The following is a 6,711-nucleotide window of genomic DNA, read 5'->3' as shown; positions in this document are numbered from 1 at the left end:
CCTCCCATTGGTGGTGGGTCGATGGGAGGGACCTTAAATGTAGTGCTAGCTTAAAGAGAATTCCGTCCTAAATTCTGTGCCACCTTAAATTTAGTGCCAGGTTAATTGCAGTTCCACCTTAAAGTCTGTGCCACCTTAAAAGAAGTTCCACCTTAAGTTCTGTGCAACCATAATTTTGTATCAATGTTAATAAACGTTCCACCTTACATTCTGTGCCTCCTTTAATTTTGTGCTTTGTGAACTGACGTTCCACCTTAAGTTCTGTTCCTCCTTAAAAAGGTTCCACCTTAAATACTGTGCCATATTTAGGGCTATGTTAATAACAGTTCCACCTTAAATTCTGTGCCTCCTTTAATTTTGTGCTATGTGAACTGAAGTTCCACCTTAAGTTCTGTGCCTCCTTAAAAAGGATCCACCTTAAATACTGTGCCATATTTAGTGCTAGGTTAATAGTAGTTCCACCTTAAATTGTGTGCCTCCTTTAATTTTGTGCTATGTGAACTGAAGATCCACCTTAAGTGCTGTGCCTCCTTAAAAAGGTTCCACCTTAAATACTGTGCCATATTTAGTGCTATGTTAATAGCAGTTCCACCTTAAATATAACGCTATGTTAACTGAAGTTCCACCTTAAATTTATTGTTATGCTAGTTCCACCTTAAATAGACTTGTAGACCTTCCCTTTCACTCTTGCTGCTATCCTTCGGTCACACATCAGCCCTGACACCCATCTCCACCCACTCCATCCTGCCTGCACCCTCTTCTTCACCTCTTTTCTACACTGTCCATTGCTCTGGATGGTTGACCCAAGATATTTGAAGTCATCCACCTTTACGACCTCTACTCCTTGCATCTTCACCTTTCCACCTGCCTCCCTTTCATTCACACACATGTATTCCATCTTGTCTCTACTGACCTTCATTCCTTTCCTCTCCAGTGCAAACCTCCACCACTCCAGATTCTCTTCCACCTGCTCTCTACTCTCACCACAGATTACAATGTCATCTGCAAACATCATGGTCCATGGAGCCTCTTGCCTGACCTCATCTGTCAACCTGTCTATCACCATTGCAAACAAGAAGGGGCTCAAAGCTGATCCCTGATGTAACCCCACCTTCACCTTTAAACCATTTGTCACTCCAACTGCACACCTCACCACTGTCTCACTATCCTCATACATGTCCTGCACCACCCTAACATACTTTTCAGCTACACCTGACTTCCTCATACAGTACCACAGTTCCTGTCTTGGCACCCTATCATCTGCCTTCTCTAGATCCACAAAGACTCAATGCAGCTCCTTCTGACCTTCTCTGTACTTCTCTACCAACACTCTCAACGCAAAAATTGCATCTGAAACCAAACTGCTGCTCACTGATCTGAACCTCTTGCCTTAGCCTTGCTTCAACAACTCTTTCCCATACCTTCATGGTGTGGCTCATCAACTTTATACCTCTGTAGTTACTGCAGCTCTGCACATCACCCTTGTTCTTAAAAATGGGGACCAGTGCACTGCTTCTCCACTCATCAGGCATCCTCTCACTCTCCAGGAGTTTGTTAAACAACCTGGTTAAAAAGTCCACTGCCTTCTCTCCTAAACATCTCCATACCTCCACAGGTCTGTCATCTGGACCAACTGCCTTTCCATTCTTCATCCTTTTTAAAGCTGCCCTCACTTCCACCTCACTAATTCTCTGCACTTCCTGATCCACTATCTCTCCCCCATTGTCCTCCTCTCTCTCTCGTTTTCCTCATTCATTAGTTCTTCAAAGTACTCCTTCCATAGACTTTCCACCTTAAAATTCTGTGCTGTCTTGGTGCAGTTCCACCTTAAAAGCAGTTAACTCTTAACAGAGCTTCTGAGAATCAGGCTGGGAGTTGGTGAGACATTGAGCTCCATGCGTGGATTGGAGGTGTTGTGTGAGAGAGGGGGCCATTGTGACATCATGTCTGGCAGTCTGCCAAAGAGCTGTATAGAAGCACGCATCACACAATCGGGCCGGACAAACTGGAGTTGGAACGGCGTCGATATCTCGAAAACTGTGGGACAAGATACGTGGCAAAGAAACGGCAGAAACATCTTCTTCTTCTTCTTCTTTCGGCTGCTCCCTTTAGGGGTCGCCACAGCGGATCATCTGCCACCATCTTGCCCTATCCACTGCCTCCTCTACTTTCACACCAACCAAATCAAATCAAATCAAATTTATTTGTAACGCTTTTTACAACGGATGTTGTCACAAAGCAGCTTTACAGAATTTCGGAAAAGACAAAGTTTCAACAGGACTGTAAGAATGTACAGAAACCCCCTGGTGAGCAAGCCAGGGGCAACAGTGGCAAGGAGAACCTCCCTCAGAACTGAGGAAGAAACCTTGGGAGGAACCAGGCTCACCAGAGGGGACCCATCCTCCTCTGGTCAAACTACCTACAAGTGATTATATTACTAATATTAATAGCAGTAATATTGGTATTAGGAATAGCTGGGAGTCTATGAGAACATCAGTGTAGGGTGGGCAGCTTATCCAAGGCAGGTGGTGGCAGCTGGGGCATGGGCAGCTGGTCTGAAGTGGGTAGCAGGAGGGCTCAGCAGTCGGTCGTCCTTCAGTGTCCAGCTGGACATGTGGGTGATTGTATACCCGGAAAAAAAGCAGGGAGATGGAATTAGTTTTATTCTATCCGTTTGTACATAAACAGGGAATGTAAACATTTCCAGAGTGTGGCTAACGACTCCGGCAGATCTGACTATGACAGCTTAACTAACAGGAGAGAACCAGAAGGACACACAGACACGGCAGCTCTCAGAGACAGTTCCTCCGCTCCCCCGTCCACAAACCTGAGTGACCGCGTGTGAGCAGCGGGACGACGGCACCAGCGTCTCAGTTTACTATAATTCCCTGTGTCCATGGACCCCTGGATCTGCTGCCTTTATCTAAGGGGGAACATTAGCTACCAAAAGCTAAACAGAACAAATGAGTTTTCAGCCTAGTCTTAAAGATTGAGACTGTGTCTGAGTCCCGAACAGTTTCTGGAAGATCATTCCAGAGTTTGGGGGCTTTATAAGAAAAAGCTCTTCCCCCAGCTGAAACCTTCTGAATTCTGGGGATTATTAATAAGCCAGCACTCTGTGATCTGAGTGGTCGTGATGGCTCATAATGAGAAATAAGTTCTTGCAGGTACTCAGGAGCGAGACCATGTAGGGCTTTATAAGTCTATAAAAGGATTTTATAATCAATATGGAATTTAACAGGCAGCCAATGAAGTGATGATAGCGCTGGACTGATATGATCAAATTTTCTAGTTTTAGTGAGGACCCTGGCTGCAGCGTTTTGGACTCGTTGGAGTTTAAACTCCTGCTCGTGCATCCTGACAGTAGCGCGTTACAGTAGTCTAGCCTGGAAGTAATAAAGGCGTGGACTAGTGTTTCTGCATCACGCAGGGACAGGGCATTTCTGATCTTGGCGATGTTGTGAAGATGTAGAACAGCTGTCCTAGTGATGCTTCCTATGCTGTTGATCGAATGATAAATCTGAATTTATTATGACGCCGAGATTTTTTGCTACTAAGCCAGGTGTGGCTGGAAAGTCGGCGAGATTTAAGATTAAATCTGGTAATTTACTTCTTGCTAATTTTGGACCCAGAAGGAGAACCTCTGTTTTGTTACTGTTTAATAGGAGGAAGTTACGTGAAATCCAGCCTTTCACGTCTTTTACACAGTCCTCTATTTTCTTTAACCTGTATTGGTTGTCAGGCTTGGCTGATCTGTACAGTTGAGTATCGTCTGCATAACAATGAAAGTTTATGCCATGGTTACTTATAACTGTGCCTAATGGTAACAGAGTAAATATAGAGTAAATAATAAAGGTCTTAATATAGAGCCCTGCGGAACTCCAGATCTCACTTTTGAATAATTGGAAGATAAATTGTTTACCCTAACAAACTGATAATGTTCTGAATGGTAAGATCTGAACCATGATAGGGCCGTCCCTGTGACTCCAACCATGTTTTCTAACCTTTCTAGGAGAATATTGTGGTCTATTGTATCGAAAGCTGTGCTAAGGTCAAGTAGCACTAAGAGAGATATGTAGCCTTGATCAGAGGCAAGAAGATCATCATTAGTTATCTTAACTAGAGCCGTCTCAGTGCTGTGGTGTGGCCTATTTCCAGACTGAAATTTTTCATATATATGGTTCTTGTGTAGATATGAACTAAGTTGTTGGGCCACAGCTTTTTCTAAGATCTTAGATATAAATGGTAAGTTAGAAACAGGCCTGTAATTGGACAAAACGGTGACATCATGATTTGGTTTCTTGATCAGAGGTTTGATAACTGCTAGTTTAAAAGCTTTGGGAACATGGCCCAGACTAAGGGATGAGTTTACTATAGTTGAAATAGGGTCTATATAACTGGCAGTACTTTTTTGAGTAATTTTGATGGAATTGCATCGAGTGTGCAGGTTGTGCAATTTGCAGAAGAGATAATCTTCTCTAGATCCAGCTGTGGGAGGGGGTGAAAGGTTTCCAGGCTCTTTTCTACAGCTGTGTTTTGTTCTATATCAGCCAAGTCAGATGACGGCCAAGCTGGATTTGAATTTGATACTGTGGGTTGAATTTGTTGTCTAATATTTTCAATTTTATTATTAAAAAAGTCCATAAAAGCATCACCAGTGAGAGTTTCTGGAATTTCTGGTTCAGTAGCTGCCTGATTTTTTGTGATTTGGGAAATCACATTAAACAGAACTCTAGGATTGTACTTATTATTCTCGATCAGCGAGGACAGATATGCTGAGCGATCTTCAGTGAGAGCATTTCTATTCTCTATAAGGCCGTCCTTCCAGGCAGTGTGGAACACTTCCAGTTTGGTTTGACGCCATTTCCGCTCTAATTTCCGAGCTGTTTGTTTTAAGGTCCGGGTTTTATCGTTGTGCCACCTGGCTTTTTCTGCCTTATTCTTTTTATTTTAAGTGCTGCCACATTTTCTAAAGTGGATCGTAAGGTACTTTCTAAATAATCGGTTAGTAAATCTAGTTCCATTGGGTCTGATGCAGTGGAGACTAGGGTTGATAACTCTGGGAGATTTTCTATAAATTGTAGGGTGGTAGAGGTTATTGAGCGCTTTGTTGAATAACGAGGGGACGTATATATATTATGGCTAAGTCGTAGCTCATATGAAATTAGGTAATGGTCGGAGATCGCTGTGGTTTGCGGTAGGATATTACGCTTGTCTATGTTAAGACCTAGTGTTAAAACTAAATCTAACGTATGACTACAGTCGTGTGTAGGCCCTGCTGCATTTTGGGTAAAACCAACAGAGTCTAGGATTGAGGTAAATGCCCTTTTTAATGGGTCGTCTACCTTCTCAAAGTGAATATTAAAATCTCCTACAATTATTACTTTATCGTTGCACACAGCCAGGTTTGCAGCGAAGTCACTAAATTCTTTTATAAATTCAGAGTCGCCCCCTGGTGGCCTGTAAATGTTAACATAATGAAATAATGAAATACGTCTTTTCTGTGACCGGATTTGTGACGTGAATAGAGAGGACCTCAAAGGAAGTGAAAGCATCACATTGTTTCTGACTAATATCGAGAGTATTTTGGTATATTATACAGACTCCACCTCCCTTGCCTGATAATCTTGGCCTATGTGCATAATTATAGCCTACAGGCGTGGCTTCATTTAAAGCTGAATATTCATCTGGTCTAACCTGTTTCAGTGAGACAAATTTATGATCTCTTATAATTTCATTTACGACGACTGCTTTAGAATTTAGTGATCTTATATTAAGTAGTCCAAGTTTTAGATTGAAGGTGTTAGTGCTAGCATCAGAACATGGATATATGTTGATTAGGTTATTTAAACGGACTGATTGAGTTTTTCTATGATTAAATTTAGTTTTAATTTGGGGCAAAGACACAGTCTCAATAAGGTTGATCTTGGGTGACGCCTCAAGGCAGATCGCAGACGATCAGTTTAGCCTGTCTGTCTGCAGCCTGGTCCCGGCTCTGGACTGTCAGCAGCTGTTTACACTACTCTGCCGACTAACTAAAAGACTATGAGCTGTGCTGCACGAAAGTAAAGAGAGGAGTGCGCCACTAGACTGAGCAGGGCACCCTCAAGGCCTGACTTGGCCTATGTTTTTCACCTATTCATTCTCCTTCCCACAATGGCAAGTCAGAGAACGAACAGGTGTGAGATATTAGATTAAGTAATTTTAGGACACATCATCAAGGTTGTGATTGGGTTAGGCTTAGGTGTGGTGTGTGTTGTGCACTGTGTGGTGCAGTGTGTGTTGTGCGCTGCATGTTGTGTGTATAGTGTGGTGCAGTGTGTGATGGTGTGTTGTGAGGTGTAGTGCGGTGTGTGTAGTGTGCTGTGTGGTGCAGTGTGTGTTGTGCACTGCATGTTGTGGGGGCAGTGTGGTGCCATGTGTGTTGTGAGGTGTAGTGTGGTGTGGTGCATTGTGTGTTGTGAAATGCAATGTGTGTAGTGGGGTGTGTGTTGTAGTGTGGTGTGTTGTGTGATGTGTTTTGTTTAGTATTTAGTGTTTAGTTTAATGTTGGGGTTTTAGTTAAAGTTGTGAGATAGTAGATTAACAGATTTATGATGAAGGTTATGATTGTGTAGGGGCTATATTTTAGTGTTTAGTTAGTGTAGGGGTTTTTTATTGTCTTGTTAGTGTTGGGGTTATGTTTTAGTGTTAGGTTAGTTTAGGGGTTAT

Source organism: Pygocentrus nattereri, chromosome 4 (assembly GCF_015220715.1).
Source record: "Pygocentrus nattereri isolate fPygNat1 chromosome 4, fPygNat1.pri, whole genome shotgun sequence".
NCBI classification, from domain to species: Eukaryota; Metazoa; Chordata; class Actinopteri; order Characiformes; family Serrasalmidae; genus Pygocentrus; species Pygocentrus nattereri.
The sequence above is the reverse complement of the archived record's forward strand: the minus strand, read 5'-3'. Positions refer to the sequence as shown.